Source organism: Rhagoletis zephyria, unplaced genomic scaffold (assembly GCF_001687245.7).
Source record: "Rhagoletis zephyria isolate East Lansing unplaced genomic scaffold, Rhagoletis_zephyria_1.1 Rzeph_scaffold_00118, whole genome shotgun sequence".
In the NCBI taxonomy this organism is placed as follows: domain Eukaryota; kingdom Metazoa; phylum Arthropoda; class Insecta; order Diptera; family Tephritidae; genus Rhagoletis; species Rhagoletis zephyria.
In genome coordinates this window covers 158,485-182,530 of record NW_016157202.1, presented here as the reverse complement: position 1 = coordinate 182,530, position 24,046 = coordinate 158,485, and the positions used below count along the sequence as shown (strand labels likewise).

General features: G+C 32.9%; 1 protein-coding gene and 1 long non-coding RNA gene across 2 annotated transcripts in view; one reads left to right on the top strand and one right to left on the bottom strand.

Moving 5' to 3' along the window:
* Nucleotides 1–24,046, bottom strand: part of Gnmt (Glycine N-methyltransferase) — a 148,013-nt gene that overhangs the window by 115,494 nt on the left and 8,473 nt on the right. The gene's annotated exons all lie outside the window — the stretch shown is intronic.
* Nucleotides 1,323–18,463, top strand: LOC108378681 (uncharacterized). Its single transcript, XR_001849432.1, has 3 exons — nucleotides 1,323–1,334; nucleotides 2,224–2,227; nucleotides 18,243–18,463. It is a non-coding gene; the product is annotated as an uncharacterized LOC108378681 (long non-coding RNA).

The following is a 24,046-nucleotide window of genomic DNA, read 5'->3' as shown; positions in this document are numbered from 1 at the left end:
TTACTCAGTAACGAATACATACGGTTTGCCACAGCTCTAGTTGCATGCAAATAATAGGCGAAGCAGGTTGATGACGCATTATTGTTGAATAAAGTAGGTACACGGAGCAGAATGAATGAATATTCATTCAAAAATTTTATAACACAATTTTTCGTACATACACCCCTAGAAATAGGTATGTATATGGAACCAAGTCGTGCTTTTTCTTCATATTAAAAGAACTTTGTGAATTATGTATTTTTTTTTTATACCAGACTAGTCCTCAATTAAAACATACAATATGTTTTGTTATTTATCTTTTGGTTTAGTCGTTATTTAAACTGTTCTTAAACGTCAAGTTTTACCTAATTTTAAAATAAATTTATATTAGATATATATATTTTCATTTTATTTCTACTTGAAATCAACGAATTTTCTTTTAATATTCAGAGTATCTTTTTTGCTCAGAAATCCACACTTAAATTATAAATAAAATAATAATAATTTTGTACAATACATACAAAATTTTACCAACTTTTTCCTTGTGCGTTTTTTTTAGATCTAAACAACATAGAAACATATATGGGCAATTCACAAGGTGTTGTGAAGTTATATTTTCCTAACAAAAGTTGTGTTAAAACACGACGGTTGTGAACACCTGTTACGATTATTTATTATATCTCAGCACTTAACCTCACATAACACCGAATAAACATAGGTTGCAGAGTTGTATCGTCATGTGTTATTTTTCTTCACAAAACAATAACAACATTTTTACAACTGTCATGAAATATCATGACTTCACGACAAACACGACAAATACACCTTGTGAATTGCCCATATATGTTTCTATGTTGTTTAGATCTAAAAAAAACGCACAATGAAAAAACGGCAGAAAAACATACCAAAGTTTTTATAATAAGTAATACAACACAGAAATTTTTTTCCGTGCATTACCACCAGCGCATTCTCATTTTTTATTTCATAACTAATACATTCTCATTTTAAGATTTTTCTCTTTTTGGCGGACACTGTTCTAGTGCACTCGGTTGTCTTGCTATGATTTGCCGCTATTTAACTTCAACCCTTCTTTTTGGTTTTACAATTTGCTTCACCGCAGAACTCAAGCGCTATCGTCGCTGTAGCAAATTCTATTTCGAATGTTGAAGTGTTTGTATTGTTGCGCAGCTTGCTATAGAATATTCTATATATATATTCTGTGTTGCTGTTAACGCTCCTGTAGTACGCCGCTTGGAAGTACTGCATAGTAGTAAAGTGTGCCTTTTAGAAGGTTTTGCGCAGCTCTTTAATACATACCCTGCAGCAAAATTTAGAGACAGTCTGGCAAAGCGCTAGTTCCGCCCTACAAATTTCAGAACTGTCTCTGAACTACTGCAAAAGGAATGCAGAGCTGGACTGTTGAAACTCGTATGTTGCTAGTAGGGATGTTTCGAATGTCATATTTTTCCCATTCGCAAATGCGAATTTTCGGAATGCGAATGTGCGAATGTTAGGAATAACATTAAAAAAGCTATAATCGACTTAAGTCATCGTTTTTATTAATTAAGAATTTTGTAAATTATTAGAACATTGAACGAGTGCGTAACCTATACAGTGCATTGGTCTGGCGACTATCATTTGCTGGCCTAAAGTCGAGAAGTAACCAAATTGATTTGAAACTTGCATATCATTCTTGATATTTCCTTTATGTAGTTGTTATATACTGCGGATGTGCTCCGTTTAATAATATTTCGCAGCAAAATGTTTAAAACAGCAGTTTTTTGCATCTTTGTTGACTGCTGCTTTTCATACGCAAAGCACGGCAAAACACACCTTCTCTAATAAAAGAATGCAAAAAAGTGCAACATGATTCTCAACTCATAAACTCTAAATTGAGCATTTTTATTGCTCACAAAGCTTGAATATCGCCAAATGAATCCAATTTTTTAAAGCTCTACTTCAAATTAGAGTCCATTTAAAAATTAGTTTAATTTTTTTTTATCAAGCTATACATATGTTAGTTTTCTTTTTTGTTAATATTCATTTCCATTCTCTTTTTTGAAGTATCTTACTCTCTCGGAGACTCATACCATTTCGAACTACAAGGTTACTGACCATGATTCAATAATACAAGGTTAGATAATTATTGACAGCCGCGGTTTGACACTCCCTTACAAAAGGTTGCATTTACGAAGGACGGAGAAAGACGAAGAATGAAATCCCTTGGTGTGTAAATGGTAGTAGAAAAGTACGCAAAGTAGGCAATTAGTAGTGAAATTCCTTTTGTAAATTCTAATGTATTTGCAGGAAATCTGGCATTTTAAACGAAATATTGAACGTAATGTTACAGTATCTACTTGAATTACGTAATTTATGTGCTATTTCGCTGTATAAAAACTGCAAATGGCTCAAAATTAATATAGCACTACTGCGAGTTTTATGTAAACATCCGATTTAAAAAAAATTTATGTTTTCATCAGTTAAATATGCTTCATATGTATATACGAATAAACATATTGCCCAAATTTTATACTTCTATTTCACACCAAAGCTACACTTTTTCCAAGTAAGTTTGCAAAGAAGCACCACGGTGCCACTGCTAAGGGAGCGGTGCGAGAGAGACAACTGTCAGTTTATCGAACCTTGTATTATTGAAACATGGTTACTGACTACGAAAGAAATAAAATTTTAAGCTTTTAGTAGAAATGTCAACTTTAACAGCTTATATCTCAATGGCAAAACTCTTTAAGAAAATAATGAGTATGCACTTTTTTACTTTGGAGAATTAGTTTAGTGAAGGGATAAAGAAATCGATTTATCGATACTCTAAAAAACGGCTTTTGGCCAGCAAATAGCAACTGCCAGACTATAGTGCAGTGTTTTATCTAGTAGTCAAAGTTCAAAAGGGGCATATTATGTTTCAAAAAAAGTAATTTTAGTTTAGTTTTCCATCAATCGAGAGGATTTTCACCGAGATAAGCTCGTTTTTCTTTAAGATAGGCCTTCAATTCAGCTTTAATTGCACATTTTCTAATGTCTCCAGACTCTACATCCGAGCCTTCGCTTTCACTGGAGGAATCTAAAATTATTTTTAGGTTGCTTATAAGACTCTTAGCAGTACTTGTTAAAGGCCCATCAATGTTGCTTGATATACTACTTAACCGTTTAGCGACTGAAGCTAAACACCGGTTATTGTCCACACCCGCACTTAGGGCCATTTCAACAACATTAGAGTGGATTCTCTGCCCATGTACACATTCGCATTCGCAAAATATTCGAATGCGAATGCCGAATGCGAATGTGTAAAATGATGCGAATCATCCGCATAACGAATGCAAACGCAAATATTCGCATATTCGTTTATGGTTGCTAGTTGCGCTGTCATCAATGTTACTCATCCTGGTCATGCGAAAGCTGACAAAAGATGCACAAATGTACTAAACTTTAGTTTTTAGATTTTCTTAGACCCTAAAACTAATAGCAAACTGTTTTCGTTTATTTAATATGTAATTCTCTACTTTATGGGGCAACTGCTTGAATATTTAGAAAAAAAGGCGATATTGGTAACATTGTTGTAATTTTTATGCATATATATGTACGTATAAAATTGAATGCAAAATGTAACCATAGTATTTAGTTAAGCTACACTTAACACAAAAGTCTCAATATATTGATAGTTAAAATTTGTTTGTTATTATTTTATAAAAAAAAGTTGATTATGCGTAAACAAAATCATATAAACCGTGTTTTCAAACTTTATAAAAAACAAAGGAAAATTTAACGATTTTTCATCAAAATTTTTGACATTTTAATCGGATAAAAAAAAAATTAACAAAAGTGGTAAACTATCTCACTTTGAAATGGGAATGCTATTGATATGACCGCTACTGTACATACGTAAATATATCACTGAGCACCCGAAATGTGTAGTTATGCAGTGATTTTTTTAATTTCCAATGTTCTTCATTTTAAATATTATTCGTTAAGTATGTCTCATATTCCATAAGCCATTTAAATTCAAAATTGCTAACTGTGCTGCAAACTTGATGGAACTCTTAAACTGTCTTCAAATTTCAAACTTTTTAATCCGAGTTTTTTTCATAAATATTTCGAGTATGCTGCTTTGTAGCAATTCAAATCTTAGTGTAGTAAAGTGTAATCTAGCATCTTACATGAAAATATTTAGATAGGAGAATACCTTCAAGAGCGTGCGTTAAAAGAGTTATAAAAAATCAGCGCGATTAATTATACTAAAATGTAATGGGCTATAGAACTGCATACTTGTAAACTCTTCAGTTTCAAGATTTCTACCAAATTTCCAACACAGTTAGAAACGTTAATATATTTCATTTACAAAATTGTATGCGTGCTTATTTAATTACAGTCTTTAAAGAAAATGCTCTATTCTATACTTCTTAGAACCAGCTCAAAACTAACCACATTTGTTCTAGCTCGGAGGTGACCCTTTTTGAACTATCTGGGAAATGTTGCTATATGTACTGTCTCAGAACCGTCTAAGCCAGAGCCAGTTCAGAACAAGTTCAAAAGTTCTGCAGAGGGCGACAATTTTCATTTCCTAGGATATCGCCATGTTAAAAAATACAGTTGAAAGCATTGCGTTGCGATGTATGAAGAACCAGTACCGTTCCTTATAAGCCTAGCTCAGCGCAAGTTCGGAACCAGTTTGATTTGCTGCAGGGTACATACGTGCATTCAAATATACATATATACATATGTAGGTACTCGTACCCGTCATGCGTCGCTTTATTTCTTTTTTCCCCTTCCCTCTACTACCTACATATATCTTCCTTCTCACTCATGTAACGTTTTCAGTTTTAAAAATTTCACTCCCCATTTTTGCGATACCGCCGCCTAAGAAGTTTCACTTCAAAAATATTGCCCGACAAGTAAACAAAATTACTGTTTTTTAAATTTTTCCTAAAAATAAATTCCCCAAAGAGCCCCATTTGAAATGATTGAAACGAATATATCATTATATTAATTCACAAAGGCCCTAACCAACACTTTTTTCGACACTGAATTTTTCACAGCTTTTGGTAGGATATTAAAATACACCTTTACTAATTTTAAAGTGTTAGTACCAAAAACCACAGAGTTATGCCACTTTTTAATATGCCCTATCCGTACGAATGATTATATTTTCGTAATGTTTTTTGCTTCTCCTGTAAAATAACAAATTTGCTGGTTAGGGCCTTTGTGAATTAAGGTGACGGTATGAAACATCAAAAGCAAATCAAAATGCAGGTATTTAAAGCACAGAAAACAAAAACAAAATATTATTAAAAGGACTATGTTCTCTTTGAAGTACGTCAAAGGTCAAGTAGAAGTGGGAACTTGTATGACTTCCCATTGATAGCTCGGTTATATAGCTTAAGAAATAATATGTTTAAAGACATTTTTATCAAAGTTGACCAGTTTTGTTAAAGCAATACTACCACCACTAAAGGCAAAAAATATTGGCTACAAATTGTCATTTTGTTTGCCAGATATAAGTTTTATCGGTGCACTTGCACAACATTCGCATTCGCAAAAGCTCCGCATTGATTATTGCGAATGCGAATGCGAATGTTAAAATTAATGCGGAAACTCCGCGTTTGCGAATGCGAATGCGAATATTCGAAACATTCCTGGTATGCATGTATGCAGATATGTAAATGGCGGTTCGCTATTCACGCGACGAACTTTTTTAAAAACGAAGTAAATCAGTACAAATTGTTAGTAATTTTCATTAGAGTTTGAGTAACTCCTTTCACTATTTGGCTTTTAGTAACTTTAACGAAAGCTTAACTTATTTTATTTTATTCATTTTAGTGCCCCTTCTTAATTTTTCTTGATAAAAAATCTTTTGTTACACTACTTTATTTTATTCCCTTCATTGTTAAACAACACACATGTTAAACAAAAGCTTGTTTTTAAAAAATATTTTTTTTACATTATTTTATTATTATTATTATTACGTCGGGTATTCACTCGCTGCGATCTAAGAAGATCTATGGTGCTTAGCCCTAATTGTAATGAATTGTAGGAATTTAGGCACTTTGCATTGCGCCATGTTTAAAATTTTCGACGAAGAAGACAAGTGTATCAGTCCGCTAGAAAGAGTTAATGACTATTTTAAGGGGTTGGAATCAAAAGGATCTAAGTAGATCTGATTTTTTTTAAGATAATTAAGGTTAAGGTTAAATTCTGGGTAAATGCATTTTAAATGGTTCTTGCCTAAATGAATGCAGGTTAATTAACTAATTCAAAGAATGTTTACTCTTTGTCACCACATAAACACTATATTTAACTATATAAATATGGGTATAACATATATTTAAAAAAAATGTCACTTAGATCCTTATGAGTCTAACCCCTTCATTGAAAATAATAAAATGGAGTGGCGGATTCCAGATGTTTTAAAATATGCATGCGTTTGGAATTTCGTGAAAAAAGTATGCTTTAAATGCCCAGTCAACAAAATTTTCAAAAATCCCAGCAGCACAAACCTATATTTCATATTTTAAATTGGAATTGTGAATTGCAATTTTAAATGTAAACGAGATTTTGTTTTTGTTATTTTTCCCACAATAAATTTTCGTTTAAAAACGGCCCCGAGCTCAATATAAATTGTTGAATATAATTGTTATAAAAGGCCAAAAAAATAACAAAAACAAATAACTTAAGGACGAGCACACCTAAAATTTAAACATTTCAAAAAAAAAATAGAATTATTAGCAAAAACCAACAATACCAACAACCACATAATCAAGTGAATTGCAGCGGAATAGCTGCGCTTGATTGTGTTGGCATAACAAAAATGAAAATAGTGGAAAAAAGCAAACGATAATTTACAAGGCGTACTTAGCACGGTGCATAGGCAACTGGCTGAGTCAGTGGGATCGTCGGTTCGAATCCTACTGAAAGAAGTCTGATGAGGAAATGTAGTGATTTCCGAAATAGCTATCTCTTCTACCATTTTTTCAAATTTTGTTGCTTTTTCACAATAAATTTTCGTTTAAAAACGGCCTCGAGCTCAATATAAATTGTTGAATATAATTGTAAACGAGATTGTGAATGTCAATATTAGTGATGAGCGTTATGGTTATTGCCATTTTTTTTATCGTTATTGTCTTCATCTTTGAATATACAACCCGCGACAAAGTGATACGGTCGCCCGGCTTGGGCTATTTATTTTATTTTATTATTATCAAATTAATTTTAATTCTATTTTTTTAAAAGTATAACTCATTGTCTGACAGAAACCATAAGAATAAAACCAGAATTTGTAGAAGTTTTGTGGGTAAACTTTTTTCACTTTCTTCAATATAGCGAATGTTCGTATTTTATTTTATATAAAAAAAAATGCGCTACGCCGTTTAGATTCCTTTTTTTTTTAATGTGGGTTTATTTTTAATGGGCAATAAGCTATACTTTTCTAAAAAAAAATTAAAATTTATTTGAAAAAAATAAAATAAATAGCCCAAGCCGGGTGACTATATCATTTTGTCGGGGGGTGTAGTTTTATAAATTTGAAATATAATGAAGAGATCACAATGATAAGTTACGTTAAATTAAGCCTACAGTAACTGAAGCTGTACAATGAATTGAACAATAAACACACTGCAGTAGACAAAAAAAAAATGTTTTTTTTTTCGGATAAGGGGAAAATATACGCAAATGGCGAAAAGTACAATTAAGTTCAAAAAGTTACACTTTTTTCATTCATTTAGTACAATTTAAAAATCTCAAATATCAACACTGCTATGAGCATTGTTAGCAGACGAAGCCTAACGAGTAAAGGCCCTGTTATGCATACTAGGCATTGCATGCACTGCTACACCATTTTTACGTAGAAATCAAAAACCAACAGACTTCTACGTATGTAATGCTGTGTGTTGAGTAACCGCTTATACGGGAAGTTCATTTAATAGATTCCTTATGTGACAACTCTCAAGCAATTTCAAGTATGCATAACAGAGCCTTAACATCAGACGACGAGCATCCCACTTAGCCGAATGCGATGAACATAACAGTGTGATTAGGGATGTTGCGATACTACTGAAACAATCTTGGTATCGATACTTTGGTTTCGATACTGGGTAAATCGGTATTCGATACTAAGGTGGCGATACTATTGATACCCATATTGGTATTTTCTTTCGATACCGCTTAATGTATCATAATAACATCAATATCAATATCATCTTCATATCATTCAGCCATATTGTTCCTAGAATTCTACTTAAGTATATTTCCTGATTAGTGATTCTATGTTATCGTTGGCGCGAAATTTTATTTCCTACGCCCATTTGATACTAGTATCGATATTTGTACGGCATCGTACTATATTCAAACCGTATAAAAACAGTACATATACAGCGTAACAACATTAGTTTGTTTTTATTTCTGTTTTTCTGCTTCTACGCAGAAAAGTAAAGTATAGAATCACATTACCAAGATTGACATCGGTTTAGTGCAACGTCTGTTTGAAAAATCTGAAATTTTCGTACATAGAACCAATTTAAAGAAGGATTTACTGATTTTCTGATGAAATCGAGCTATTTTTTATATTTTTTTTATTATGCACTGCAGTTGTTAAATATTTCTTATTAATTTTCATTAACTGCATCATTCATATTATTCAGCAATATTTAAATGTTCAAAAGAAAGCTATTTATAAGCGTAAAAGTGTAAACTTATAATAAAGGTTCAAAAAAAGTTGTTTATAAGCGTATGAATATAAACTTACTAAAAATTTTCAAAACAAAGCTATTTATAAACATTTTTATAACCCTTTATTTAAAGATATTTCATTAAAAACTCATACATAGATTGCTTAACATCTAGAAACTAAGCGAAATGCGAATTTTCGGAGGACTCATCTACAGTCGCGAAAATATAAATAGGGAATAGACATTTTAGCATACAAATTTACGATAACACACAAAAATTAAGCATAAAAAAGTTAATTATTACATCTTGTTGCGTGCTTTCAATTACATGCGGTTATTGGCAAATTGGAAAAACGACATCGATGCAGCTATATATTCCGCTTCATCCCCACCATTCTCATTGATGAACTTTTCTGAAAAAAATTTAATACATTTTTAATTGAATGTTAAACTAAGAAAGGATAAGGAGAACTCATCATTTGAAGACTCGAATGCTCCACCGATTAGCGCAGCGGGTCCTGGATTGGATTTTTTTATACCGCATCGGTTTTATTTAATTTTTTCTTTTAATAATAAATTTTAAAAAACGTAAACACGTCACTTACGATTGAAAAAAAGGAACAGTCCAGCGCCTTCGTCTTGGTCTGCAGGCTGTATCGGAGATACAGCCGCTATATTTAAACGTAGAATACGTGGTATGGTTAAGAGCATATCCAAGTCAAAAACGAAATCACACACTAAGAAAAACCAACAAAATATCGATTATATCGATAAGTCCCGAGAATCCCTAAAATCCCGAAATAGTTCCGAGATTGAGTCTCTGTGCCTTTATCTATATCCTTTTCTCTACAACTACCTTTATTTTAATCTTTCTTCCTCTATCTTCATCTATACTTTTATCGGTATCCTCATCCGCATCTTTTTCTTTATATTTATCTTTGTTTTTATTTTTATGTTTATCATATTCTTCATATACATATTCCCCTTCACCTTTGCACTTATACATATAAGTAAAGTGTTTAAATTTACCTTGGTCTTCATGTTTGCCTTTATCTTTACTCAACTTTGTTTTTGTGTTTATTTTTACCTTGGCCTTTATCCTTTTCTTTATCTATGTACGTCCTCACCTTTACTTTTATTCTTGGATTGGACTTTTTCTAAATCATGAACCAAAAAGACAAGATCACGACAGCAGAAGAGTGGCCCGTTATAATCGCACTTATGAAAAAAGTAGGGCGATTTTGACATAAGCCGTTTGTTTACATTTGTTCGTTGTTTACAATTTGGTGGTGGCTTTTTACTGCAATTTTCTTAATTTTCGCTTGTGACAACGTGTGCACACATAAGGTAAAGAATAATTTAACACAACGACATGATTTATAGGAGAATTTGCATAATAAAAATGATTATTCATGCGTTCAACAATTACGCGTTTTTTTTGTTCTCTTCGTTGTTTACTTCTTACAACAAAGATGGCGTCGAGATTTCAACAGCTAGAAAATAACTTTTTTCTTTCTTTCCTTAAGGCGTGATCTTGTGTCTTTCGTTCATGTTCTAAATGTTGTTTCACTTCGAAAAGTCTTCGCGTATTATGCATACATGTGTTCATATATGTATGTACATATATAATATGTATGTACATATGTATGTATAGACATACATAGATTACTAAAAATAGAAACAGATCCACATTAACTGCAATCAACATATGTACGTATGTATGTATTTACATATGTATGTACACACGCTGCGATTAGGTTATAAATAGCGCGCCTCTGTTTATCAAAAGCCGCATTACATACGCATACATACTTTTTGTCTCCTTCCCACACTTCCAACATATGCACGTGTTTGCAAAATGATGACGAGGTGATTTTGTATGGAAAATCATTTATGCCCATATATTTGAATAAAATAAACATATATAGAAGATATCAACCAATACTTCCCATATACCAAACGAAAGGAAAACTCTTGAATTTTTGATTAAAGAAAACAAAAACAAAATCATTCGAGCGGTTTTCGAGCATTTTGGTAATGAAAAAAATTTGCAAATTTTTTCAAAAATTTTTTGCCTTAAAATGCTCAATATTTGTTAAATTTATATAAAATTTGTACCCGATAATATTTCTACTGCTCCAAAGAACCTATATCCCGAAAATGAAAGTTATATATGCCAACAATAAGTTGCTAGAGCACTTTAAAGGCTCAAAATTGACCCCAAAATAAGGCAATGTTTACCGTTGTTTTTACGACAGAAACCGAATTGGTTATTTACAAAAATGAATCTGTCGACAGGTTTGGAATTTTTTCTTTGAAACGCCACACTTTTCTTTGAAATCGCTTTATTAGTTCTCGTGCAATAAGCGTTTTTGTGAAGCTATAAAAATTACAACTACAACATTTGAACATAGCCCCCATACCTTAAGGTAAGACGTATTCTATTATCTATCATTTATAAGTTTAAGTTATTTATAAACATTCGCTCTAAAAACTTATTAAAGGTTTATTTATAAAACTTTAAATAAGCTTAATATTAAAAATGCTTATTTAACGCTTATTATAGCAAACTTACTTTAAGTTATTTTTAAAAACATTTACTGAAATGCTTGTTGGGAGTTAGTTAAGAATTCCAAATCGGTAGGGAAAATATTAACACAGTCAAAGTGGTAAAACTCATTGCATTGAACTTTAACTTGTTTGGATCGTTCTACCTCTTGCCCGCACACATACGGCATTTGAAATGCTTGTCACTATTTCAATCAAATTGTTGATTAGTTCAGAACGGCTCATTTCATAGAAAAATAGCTTTATCACACGGAGCTTAGCAAAAATACGTCTGCTCAACAAGACGTCTACCACATTTAGAAACGAATTGGATATAAAGAGGGCACCCGGATGTGATAAAATAACCACTAAAATAATAAAGGAACTGCCCAATGTCGCTATTACTCATGTTTTGCACTTAATTAATGCGGGTTGAAATGGTTGCTTTCCAAAAGCGTGAAAACTGTCCCAGATAATCATGCCTGCCAAACCCGGAAAATATCCCTTCAAGGTCGCATCTTGTAGACTGATACTATCAAAGCCATTTGAATCGTTCATATTAAAGAAAATCACTCCAATCATTAACGAATCAAACACAATGCCCCAGCACCAGTTTGGTTTGGGGGGAAAACACAGAACTGTTGAACAAGTTCATCGTACTGTCTCCATCATACAAGAATCCTTCGAGAAAGGATTGTTTTGTACTGGCCTGTTCCTAGACATTTTCAAGCATTTGATAAAGTGTGGCATATGGACCTTAAGCAGGCGTTACGGCTTTCGAAGTGGTTCAGGTTTTACAGGCTTTTCATGCGAGAAACTCCACAACAAGCTCTTCGCGCTTCAAGTTTCTTAATATTTTGCATGATAAACACTATTCTTTGAATTTTCCCTTTTTCAAATTTAAAAAGATGTTTTTACAAAATAGTAAGCGATTTGTAGCAAATACAGAAATTAAAAGTGATAAAAGTGATACTTCTTTTTATCACTTAATTTTAACTGGTTCAGTACTTTTCTTCTCCTTTTTCATAATAATTTTCAAACAATAACAGCCGGTTTCACCCAAGGCATATCAAGGTAGAAGTGATTTCGACATTTCTCTCTTTTGAACTGAGACTAAAATGTCAACTCTTAACCCTATACTATTCAAAATTTTAATTTTTTTAATAATAATTTTCAGTTGTGAGCTGTGCGACTGATTTAAATACATAATAAAATGAAAAGGAATTACGGGCGGTAGGTTGTGTTTGACAAGAGCCAGGACAACAAACTTGTGCGTTATTTTAAAACTCCGAAGTATCAATGCTTCATTAGGAGACTCTTCACGTGTGCGCGAAGACCATTTTAGAGCCAATGACTTTATTTGTCGCCCATCGCAGCCGGGTATTTCTAAGCGGACGCATTTGTTCCCGGGGGCAGGAATTATTATACCGAATATGAAGAGAAAATCTTCGACTCATATACATGGATAGACCAAATTTCAAATGGAGGTCTAACAAAACCTAAACCGGAATTCCTTGTTGACATAAAGAAACTGAAATTACCTTTTAATAAATTTAATGGAAAGGAAATTTTGAATTGCAAAAATTTAATAGCTGAATTATTGAAGTTAAGTTCTGATATAAATTTAGAATAATCGAACCTTTTTTTAAATGTCTAATATACTTTAGAATTAAGTATTTGAATAAAAAAATAAATGCTTAAAAACATTGGGCTAGTAAAAGCAAGAAAATTGCCAAAATGGGTTTATAAATGAGTGTGTTTCACTTAGTGTGTAATTTTGTGTAAGTATGCATTTCCACATTTACCTTAAAATGAAAGGGCAATACCTAATACGAAGCTGATTCTAATGAGATTTTAAAAATTTTCATATCTACAAAAACTTTCATTTCAAAGATATTAGCCCGCAGTTATAGTCAAAATAAAGTCGTCTCTAAAGTTAATAGCCATTTTTTTTGACAGCTATCCCATTGGAAATTATGTCAAAAAGCTGCTTTTAACTTTAGGAGTCGACTTTATTTTGACTATATCTACGGGCCGTTGAGTTTCATCAAATATGGTAAATGCATAACAAAGGGTTAATTTCTTTGTTTACATTTTTTGACATTACAGTCAGCTATGAGAGAGCTCGAGAGATTTGTCACTTCTACCTTGTTGAATATGCCTTGGGTTTCACCAGCAATTTAAATGGAAAATATTTTTTTCTGTCAATTTCCATATAAAATTTAAAAAATTAAAATAATTTTTCACTTAAATTGCTTTCGTGAAATTGGCTGTAAATAATTTTTCCTTGTATCTTATTGCCTAAATTTTGTGTAAAATTCTTTTGAAATATTGTAAGTGTTATCGATTACATCATTATTATTATTATATTCACCAGTATTAATGTTCGAATCAGTAACTCTCAAACGACGCCTGAAAAAAGTTCGAAATTTGGCATTTTTCAGCCCTTTCAGACTTCGGTTGTGGAGCATCCTTACTAATATTATAAATCAGAAAGTGAGTTTGTTTGTTTGCTACGCTTTCACGCTTAAACTACTCAACCGATCATTATGAAATTTTGTACACTACTGTCATTTAGCCCAATTTAAAATATAGGATACATTTAATCTCGATTAGACAAGGGGGCGTGGCACCTCCTATACAAACGGATTTTTTTCATACTGTATTCCTCAGGAAGTATTTTTGGTAGATTACTGGAACTTGGTATGGAGATATATAAAATCATTATCTACTCATGGAAGAGGGCTGCCACCTTTTAAAAAAATCTAATTCAACTTCAATGAAGGGAGTTATTTTTTTCAAAATTATATTGAAAAAGAATGTCAAGAGGATTAGAAAAGCTGTAGTTTGAATATATCTTGAAAAGGGTTGGCACCTTTTTGAAAAGTCAAATTTAAATTAATTATACGCACATTTTTTTAATAAAATTCAATTAGTTTAAATGAAATATTATAATACTNTAGCCATTTTTTTTGACAGCTATCCCATTGGAAATTATGTCAAAAAGCTGCTTTTAACTTTAGGAGTCGACTTTATTTTGACTATATCTACGGGCCGTTGAGTTTCATCAAATATGGTAAATGCATAACAAAGGGTTAATTTCTTTGTTTACATTTTTTGACATTACAGTCAGCTATGAGAGAGCTCGAGAGATTTGTCACTTCTACCTTGTTGAATATGCCTTGGGTTTCACCAGCAATTTAAATGGAAAATATTTTTTTCTGTCAATTTCCATATAAAATTTAAAAAATTAAAATAATTTTTCACTTAAATTGCTTTCGTGAAATTGGCTGTAAATAATTTTTCCTTGTATCTTATTGCCTAAATTTTGTGTAAAATTCTTTTGAAATATTGTAAGTGTTATCGATTACATCATTATTATTATTATATTCACCAGTATTAATGTTCGAATCAGTAACTCTCAAACGACGCCTGAAAAAAGTTCGAAATTTGGCATTTTTCAGCCCTTTCAGACTTCGGTTGTGGAGCATCCTTACTAATATTATAAATCAGAAAGTGAGTTTGTTTGTTTGCTACGCTTTCACGCTTAAACTACTCAACCGATCATTATGAAATTTTGTACACTACTGTCATTTAGCCCAATTTAAAATATAGGATACATTTAATCTCGATTAGACAAGGGGGCGTGGCACCTCCTATACAAACGGATTTTTTTCATACTGTATTCCTCAGGAAGTATTTTTGGTAGATTACTGGAACTTGGTATGGAGATATATAAAATCATTATCTACTCATGGAAGAGGGCTGCCACCTTTTAAAAAAATCTAATTCAACTTCAATGAAGGGAGTTATTTTTTTCAAAATTATATTGAAAAAGAATGTCAAGAGGATTAGAAAAGCTGTAGTTTGAATATATCTTGAAAAGGGTTGGCACCTTTTTGAAAAGTCAAATTTAAATTAATTATACGCACATTTTTTTAATAAAATTCAATTAGTTTAAATGAAATATTATAATACTAGCAGACCCGGCATACTTCGTCCCGCCCAAAATTAATTTTATCATTGAAACACTTTGGTCCAACAATTCACGTTTACGATTTCAATTGGCACGCCCATCGGCTAAGATTATGGTTTGGTGGTCGTTAGGCGCCTTAAAGAATCTAACGAAAGTGTTATGTCCGTGAAGAAGTTCTTGAAATCCTCTAATTGTGCAGCATTTCATAAAACGGTTAATCTCACAACGAAATAAATTTGAAGAACATTTCCTCTTCACTCCCTGGCGACAACAATGAACCGGTTCTATAGTGAATCTGCCCCAGAAACTTTATAGTATAGTTGGTGACAATTTCAAAATGGATACGTATAATTGTTCTACAGAAATCTAATATGTATACATAGACTTTGTATGGGAGGTACCACGCCAAATTAAAATAAAAAAAGGCGAATTTCTTCAGCCTATAACCATCAGTGGGACGTATGAAGCAGGTGTCCGGAATTTCAAAAAAATCGGTTTGGCCGGTCGCGAGCTTTGCGGACACAAAAAAACCGGCTTTCAAAATATAATTATCATAGATTATAGATTGGTATGAATCGAAATGGTTTTGAATATGTATCAGAATATATATGAGTATCACACGAAACAGGTTTAAAAAGATTTCCAACTGTTTAAAAGGTTAAATTCAAACTATTCAATAATTTAAATGAATTATTACAATATGGGTTTCGATCGAATGGTTTTACAATGGCTTCATTTTAAAACTACATGTAAGGGGTTTCCATCTATTTAAAATCTCAAATTGAGTTCAGGGGATATGTTAATTGAAAAAGTATGATAAGTTAGAAAGAAAGTTTTATGTAGTTTGAAATTATTTTGAAGATGGTTAAACAAAATCTAAACCTCATTAACCAGAAATTTCATACACTCAGCGAAGCGGGTGAGGGCGATCTAGTCTTCTATACAATCGCTTTAAATCAATTTTCAGGCTTGAGCGGCTCATGCCTCAATTCATGAAAAACCTGCTATGGAGCTTCAAATTTATTCAAAGTATAACCACACTGTTACCAGAAAGAAGTTCTTTTAAAGAACACATCTGTTATTGAAAAACTTCCTCTCAAAGGGGGAATTTGCGGTAAAGCAAAAATACCTCAAATCTCATGCCAACCTCTTATCAGACAACAATTTCAACGTCCGCAATTTTATGTACTCATGAAAATGCTATCTTAGCTTCCGCGATTATATAAGAGCACATAATCTGTGGCTATAAAAATGGATAATAAAAGTGAATGAAACCAAATGTACATACAACTTTCACTCTAAACAGAAACATATGCCCTCCTATCAAAATAAACAATCAAGTTGTTCGGCAACAAGACAACACTAAGTATCTTGGTATCCATTTGGATAAGAGGCTTACGTGGAGTAAACACATTGCGACGATGCAACGTGGAGGAGCTCCACATAAAATGTGCCAAAAAGTTGTAAATGTTCTCTGATTTTGCTGAAAATTGTAACGTGGATTGCGTTTGCCTAGGAATGAATAAATATGAAAAATTGTTAAATTTAGCGGACTGCCACACCCACTACACTAGGGGGCGAATATGGTAAACTTTATCCGATTTTAATGAAATTAGATTTGTAACTTAGATTAACCTATTAAATTTTCGCTATTTTGGAGGATCGTTACTAGTCCTTGCAACATTAGAATATAAAATTCTGATAGCCGGTGGGCGCGGCAGTTGACCGATTTTCACCATATTCTAGATTTATATATGTAAGTCTTTCTAGCTTAATCCAAGTTCCAAACCGAGTTTCATTGAAATCTGATAACATTTACCTTATCCGCCCCCTTGTGTAGTGGGCGTGGAAGTAAGCAAATTTTTACCTGACTCCATACCTTTTCTTCTCTTAATAAAAATCGAGATACGTTTACTATCTTTTGCTGCACCTTTTATAGAGATCTTCTACCCTTGCATACTATCAAATGATGAAGATAAATCCAGTTTCAATCGCTCATTCAACCGTCTCTGAACCGGTAGAATATGTATTCGAATTCGTACGTAAAAATTCTATTCATACAATACCGACTTCCTGTGTCCTTTGACAATTGCGAGAGTGGGTTTTCTTAGGAAAAAATCCTTAAAACCTGTTAGTAGACATGTTTAGAATCGAGTCAACCACTTAGTAGGATTTCGAAATTACGATTTTCTGCCACTCTAAGACCACCCTGCGACGATTCTGCTTAGCCCTACGGCATCCGCGGTCATACTAACCCAGTTAAAGCGTTATATTACACCAATTGTAATCTTGCACCCAATGGCCCGTAGTTATAGTCGAAAGTTAAAACCTCTTCTAGTTAAAATTAATCTTTAAGTTTAGAGCAGGCTAGGGAAACTGACTTTTACAAATAATTTTGAAAATGGCGCAGCAAAATGTAAGTAAATAAAAAAATTTTGTAAAATATAATTTATTAACGTAAAAAATTTAATTTTTATAGGAAGTTAAAAGAATTCGTGAAGTTAATTGGACTGCTGCTGAAAAGACCTGCTTGCTTCACTAAGTTTGACGCAATAAAACTTTTATATCATTGAAAATGAACTTAGTTATGTAAAAAATAAATGATTTTACGTCAGATATGTTGGAATGAATATTTTATATCCTTTTAAGCATCTTTAATTAAGATTTTCATTAAAAATTTTAAATTTTCTCCATAAGAAGAGAATGATTATAATGAAATTTAGAACAATTTCAAATGGCAGTTTATCTGAAATAATTTAAGTTGTTTTCAAAAAGATGTGAATGCATGTGTGCATACAAAAAAATCGTTTATGAAATGTAGAAAAGCCCTAACTAAAATTTTGTTCGAAATGCGTTTTTACTCCTTAAGTGGGTTTTATCAAAACCCGTTTTCCTTAGTCTTAGAGCCGTAACTCAAAAACTTACAATCTAAGGAACGTTTAAAAAATCTTTCTCCGTAGAATTACCTGGCGTTCATATTTAGCTTTTTTGTTGCTCCTGTAGATAGATGTATGATAGGGCCATGGTGCATTTTAACAACGATGTATTCAATGTATTTTCAAGAGATACAATTACAATATAAAATACAAATTACCCGTTTTAATAAACCTTCCCGGTTTTTCTGCCTTCAGTAGATCACGAAATGAAAAAACTACCCTTTACAGCAACAAAGGCAAACAAACTCTTGAAAACCCACTACAAAATCCACTCTAATACAATATACAATATACAATTACAATATATTGTAAATTTTCTTTGACCACTCGGGAAAAATATTTAAAATCATGATAGTTTAATTTTAGAATTTTTATACCCGAGCGCACTTGAAATATTTACAATAAGTTCTTGACGAAAAATAAGAATATTATAAATTTTTGGAAAATGGGCGTAGCCACGCCCACTTATGGTTACATGTGTATATCTTGGTAACCGCTGCACCAATTTCTTCCAAACTTGGCACAGTTGTTGGCCTTCATACAGCATACCAAATGGCTGAAAATGTTTAGAATCGGACAATAACCACGCCTACCTCCCATATAACGGTAATTTTCAGAAATACGAAAACTGCGATATTTTAGTAACTACTGGAGATTATTCACTCAAAATTGATATTTACAATAAGTTTTAGACGAAAAATAAGAATATTATAAATTTTTGGAAAATGGGCGTAGCCACGCCCACTTATGGTTACATGTGTATATCTTGGTAACCGCTGCACCAATTTCTTCCAAACTTGGCACAGTTGGTGGCCTTAATACAGCATACCAAATGGCTGAAAATGTTTAGAATCGGACAATAACCACGCCTACCTCCCATATAACGGTAATTTTCAGAAATACGAAAGCTGCGATGTTTTAGTAACTACTGAAGATTATTCACTCGAAATTGATATTTACAATAAGTTTTAGACGAAAAATAAGAATCTATATATTATTCTGAAACAAGGCGCTTATTTCCAGCGATCTACAAGTCGTACAGAGAAAAATTATACATCAAATGAAAGTGCTCGATCTGAAACTTTGCACAAACTTTTCAGATTTAACATTCATTGAACCATTTTCGAAATATTTTCGTCGAAAGATTTTAAAATTTTTACGTTGAGCAAAGCATTGCTACGTTCATTTCGAAAGGCAGCGTCTCAGCGGTACATAAGAGAATGAAAAATTGCTCCATTTATTCGCTTTCGTTTCTGTTTTTGTTTCATATCGTTCAAAGCATTGCTATGTTCGTGTGCATGTAGGCAGCGATACAGCGGAGGATCTGCAAAGAAAATGTTCCGTTTGGCTCTGTACATATCGTCGCCTGGGTAAAAGATTGTCGTATGTTAATTTCGATTAAATTGATTGCGATTGAAGTTTGGAATGCAATTTCTCAAAAACACGAAGATAGATTTTCTCCAAAGTCTCTGAAAATGTTACTAGCTGACAAAGTTCTTAAATTATTTCATTTTTAATGTTTATTGTTAATTAGTTTTGAGCTTATGAAGGATTTTCTTTAGTAAAATCTTATCGTAAGCGTCATTTGTCCACAATTTGGCAACCACTTTGTATGAAATACGACAAAATGTTATCAACATATCGGAAACTAAAGGAGATATTCAAAAACGGAGAACGCCTTTTTTAAGACATTGACTAGTTTAATATGACTGCATTACTCTAAATTTTTACTAAATTATCGAAAAAATTTTAGTCAATATCTCGAAAACTAGATCAGATATCTAAAAACTGATAACACCAATCGAAAGACGTTATTTCAAAATATATAACTGCATCTAAAACTAAAAATCGTCAAAATTGCGCTTTCCTGCAAAAATCGTTGGACCANAGTTTAATTTTAGAATTTTTATACCCGAGCGCACTTGAAATATTTACAATAAGTTCTTGACGAAAAATAAGAATATTATAAATTTTTGGAAAATGGGCGTAGCCACGCCCACTTATGGTTACATGTGTATATCTTGGTAACCGCTGCACCAATTTCTTCCAAACTTGGCACAGTTGTTGGCCNTCAGATTTAACATTCATTGAACCATTTTCGAAATATTTTCGTCGAAAGATTTTAAAATTTTTACGTTGAGCAAAGCATTGCTACGTTCATTTCGAAAGGCAGCGTCTCAGCGGTACATAAGAGAATGAAAAATTGCTCCATTTATTCGCTTTCGTTTCTGTTTTTGTTTCATATCGTTCAAAGCATTGCTATGTTCGTGTGCATGTAGGCAGCGATACAGCGGAGGATCTGCAAAGAAAATGTTCCGTTTGGCTCTGTACATATCGTCGCCTGGGTAAAAGATTGTCGTATGTTAATTTCGATTAAATTGATTGCGATTGAAGTTTGGAATGCAATTTCTCAAAAACACGAAGATAGATTTTCTCCAAAGTCTCTGAAAATGTTACTAGCTGACAAAGTTCTTAAATTATTTCATTTTTAATGTTTATTGTTAATTAGTTTTGAGCTTATGAAGGATTTTCTTTAGTAAAATCTTATCGTAAGCGTCATTTGTCCACAATTTGGCAACCACTTTGTATGAAATACGACAAAATGTTATCAACATATCGGAAACTAAAGGAGATATTCAAAAACGGAGAACGCCTTTTTTAAGACATTGACTAGTTTAATATGACTGCATTACTCTAAATTTTTACTAAATTATCGAAAAAATTTTAGTCAATATCTCGAAAACTAGATCAGATATCTAAAAACTGATAACACCAATCGAAAGACGTTATTTCAAAATATATAACTGCATCTAAAACTAAAAATCGTCAAAATTGCGCTTTCCTGCAAAAATCGTTGGACCATGTGATCTATTTGTGGTATATTGGAGTACTTACAAAAGTGCTCCTCTGTCATGCTGTAGCGGACCAACTCGTGTCTCTGCACCAGTTTATTGTTACCCGATCACTGCTCGTATTTTAACGAAATGTGATTGAAGTTGAGCATTTGAAAGCGCATTTGCATGTCTAGCTGTAGCTGAACGTGTAGAGATACTCGCTGTTACTTGTTAGCTCCCAGTATGTTCGGGTTCGAATGCCGTCAGAGGCAACATGTAATTTTTATACCTTTCATGAGCATGAAATGGTATTATAACTTTGGTCCGATGTTTGTAAGTACCAGAACAAAAAGAGATAGACCCATTAAAATGTATACTTATATGATCAGAACGTCGAGCTGAGTTGATTTAGCCATGTCCGTCTGTCCGTCTGTCCGTCTGTTTGTATGCAATCTAGTCTCTCAGTTTTCGAGATATCCGGATCAAATTTGGTAGGTGGGTGTATTTTTATAATGTATTAATCATTTGTCGGAACCGGAAGAATCGGACCACTATAACATATAGCTCCCATACAACTTATTGTTCAGATATGAGATTTTTCGTTATAACTTCTCCATTTATGCAGCTACGAACATGAAATTTTGCAATACTTGCACCCATTATCAACAGAATACTTACAGTGAAAATTACAAAGATCGGGTCACTATAACCTATAGCTCCCATACAACTGATTGTTCAGATATAAAATTTTTCGTTATAACTCCTCCATTTATATAGCTAGGAACATGAAATTCCGCACTGTTTTCAATAATTATCAACAGAAAACTTACAGTGAAAATTAAAAAGATCGGGTAACTATAACCTATAGCTCCCATACAACTGATTGTTCAGATATGAGATTTTTCGTTATAATTCATCCATTTATGTAGCTAGGACCATGAAATTTCGCGCTGATTTCACACATTTTCAACAGAAGACTTACAGTGAAAATAACAAAGATCGGGTCACTATAACCTGCAGCCCCCACACAACTGTTTGTTCAGATATGAGGTCTTTTATCATAACTCCTCCATTTAGGAACATGAAATTTCGCACCATTTTCACTCATTATTAACAGAATACTTACAGTGAAAATAACAAGGATCGAATGACTACAATATATATCTTCCATACATCTGATTGTTCAGATATGGGATTTTACTGTAAACCTCCTTTATTTGAACAGCTAAAACCGATAAATTTCGTAATATATTTTATAAATAATAATACAAGGTCTACTGAGAAAATCGTCAAAATCTATGCTGTATAAGCTTTATCTCCTATAGCACTGATTGTTCAGATACCAGTTTTTGCCATATATCTCCTTTATGTAGGAAACTAAACCCAATAAATTGTGTTACCGGTTTACATACCGATCACATTGCAGTGAAAATCACTTAGATTGGTGCCATATAAAGTATATCTTCCATACCTCTGATTGTTTAGATGCGATTTTTTATATAAGTATGTAACTCCTCTATCGATGTATGCAGATGTATTCAAAAGCAGTAATCTGTCAAAGTAGCCGAAGACAGCGCTGCTCTTACTTGTTTATTTTTGTTTTTGGTTTTTATTAATTGCGAAAAAGCATCTGTGAAATGTAGAACAAAAGCTTGTACAAACGAAAAAGCATATCAACAATGTCATTGTTAATATGTTGGAGTAGTTTTGTGCGACTCTGATGTAATGCAGAGATGGAGTATATGGTCCTGCCCTAGGACATCGCAATGTTAATTGCACCATATTTTTTATATGAATTATGGTTAATTTTGGAGTACTCCTTGGCCCTTATGGCCCTTTACATGCATGCATGGAGTAGTCGCGATTTTTACAGGGTTACGACAATCTTTTACCTAGGCGACGATATGTATATACCCTGCAGGGAAAACGCGGACTAGTGAATCAAATTTCGAGTTCCGTACTAGGTCTTTATCGCCAAAAAGGAACTAGTCCGAAAATTGGTACTTTTAAAATACTAATTTTTTCAGTTTTTTTTTCAAAAGTGACGAATTTAGAAATGGTTCGGAACTATAGAAAAAGGGATGCAGAACGAACTAGATCTTATTTGTCGAATTTAGAACAATTTCGGAACTATCGAATAAGGGATGCAGCGGGGGCTTCTTTACTTTACATACAGTGACGAGCAAAATTGTAACATGATGTAACACTTTTTATTTCAGCCACCGCTATCTTTCAAAGTTCTAACGACTTTCATACTTTTGTTGTATATTCTTATTGGTACACCCCTACTCCCGCTATCATAACGATTTGAAGTCAATCCAACAACAATAAAAAAACCTGGAGACAAAAATGTAAGTTAAGGCAAATGTTACAGTTTTGCACTCATTCTCAGTTTTGCATTTTACAGTTATCTTTTGCTTAGTTGGAAGTCAGATGACTTTTTTCTATATTGTAATTTATTCAAGAAGTGATCACCAATAAATAATATGGTTAATCAGGAAACATAAATGTAAATAATAGATTTACTGCGGAAACGCGGGACCGTAGGAAAAGTGGCAAAAAATTATGGAGCTCGCCACGTGAAAATGTTAAGACTGAGAAAAAATATAGCCTAAAGTGTTACTAAGGACAAAGGAAGTCTGTCAAAATATATTACAGTCCGATATCTTGTGAACTTAGTAGCAAGTAGCGCTGCAGCCACTACTACAGAAGCGCTTAAGGTATTAAAATTGAATGCAAATGAGTAGACAGTGAGGCGCAAAATTTCCAAATTGAGCGCAATGGATCATAAAAGAAGAAAAAAGCAAATTTGATCAAAATACATGTGCGAGTGTGGCAGTGTTTTGCTGCATCGCACGAAAACCGGACCGTTGCCTATTGGGATATGTTAGGCCTTACAGAATGCCATAAAAAACCCATTTTTAAGATTTAATTGAGGGTTATTTGGTCTGACAAGACTAAATGAATCGCTTTCAATCAGATGGCCGGGCATGGTAATGGATCAACGGCCCAAATTAAGCCTAAGCGCATCATGCAAGGCAAACTGTGAATCACAGTGGTCGGTCAATAATAGTTTGGGGTTGTATTTCAAAAATATTG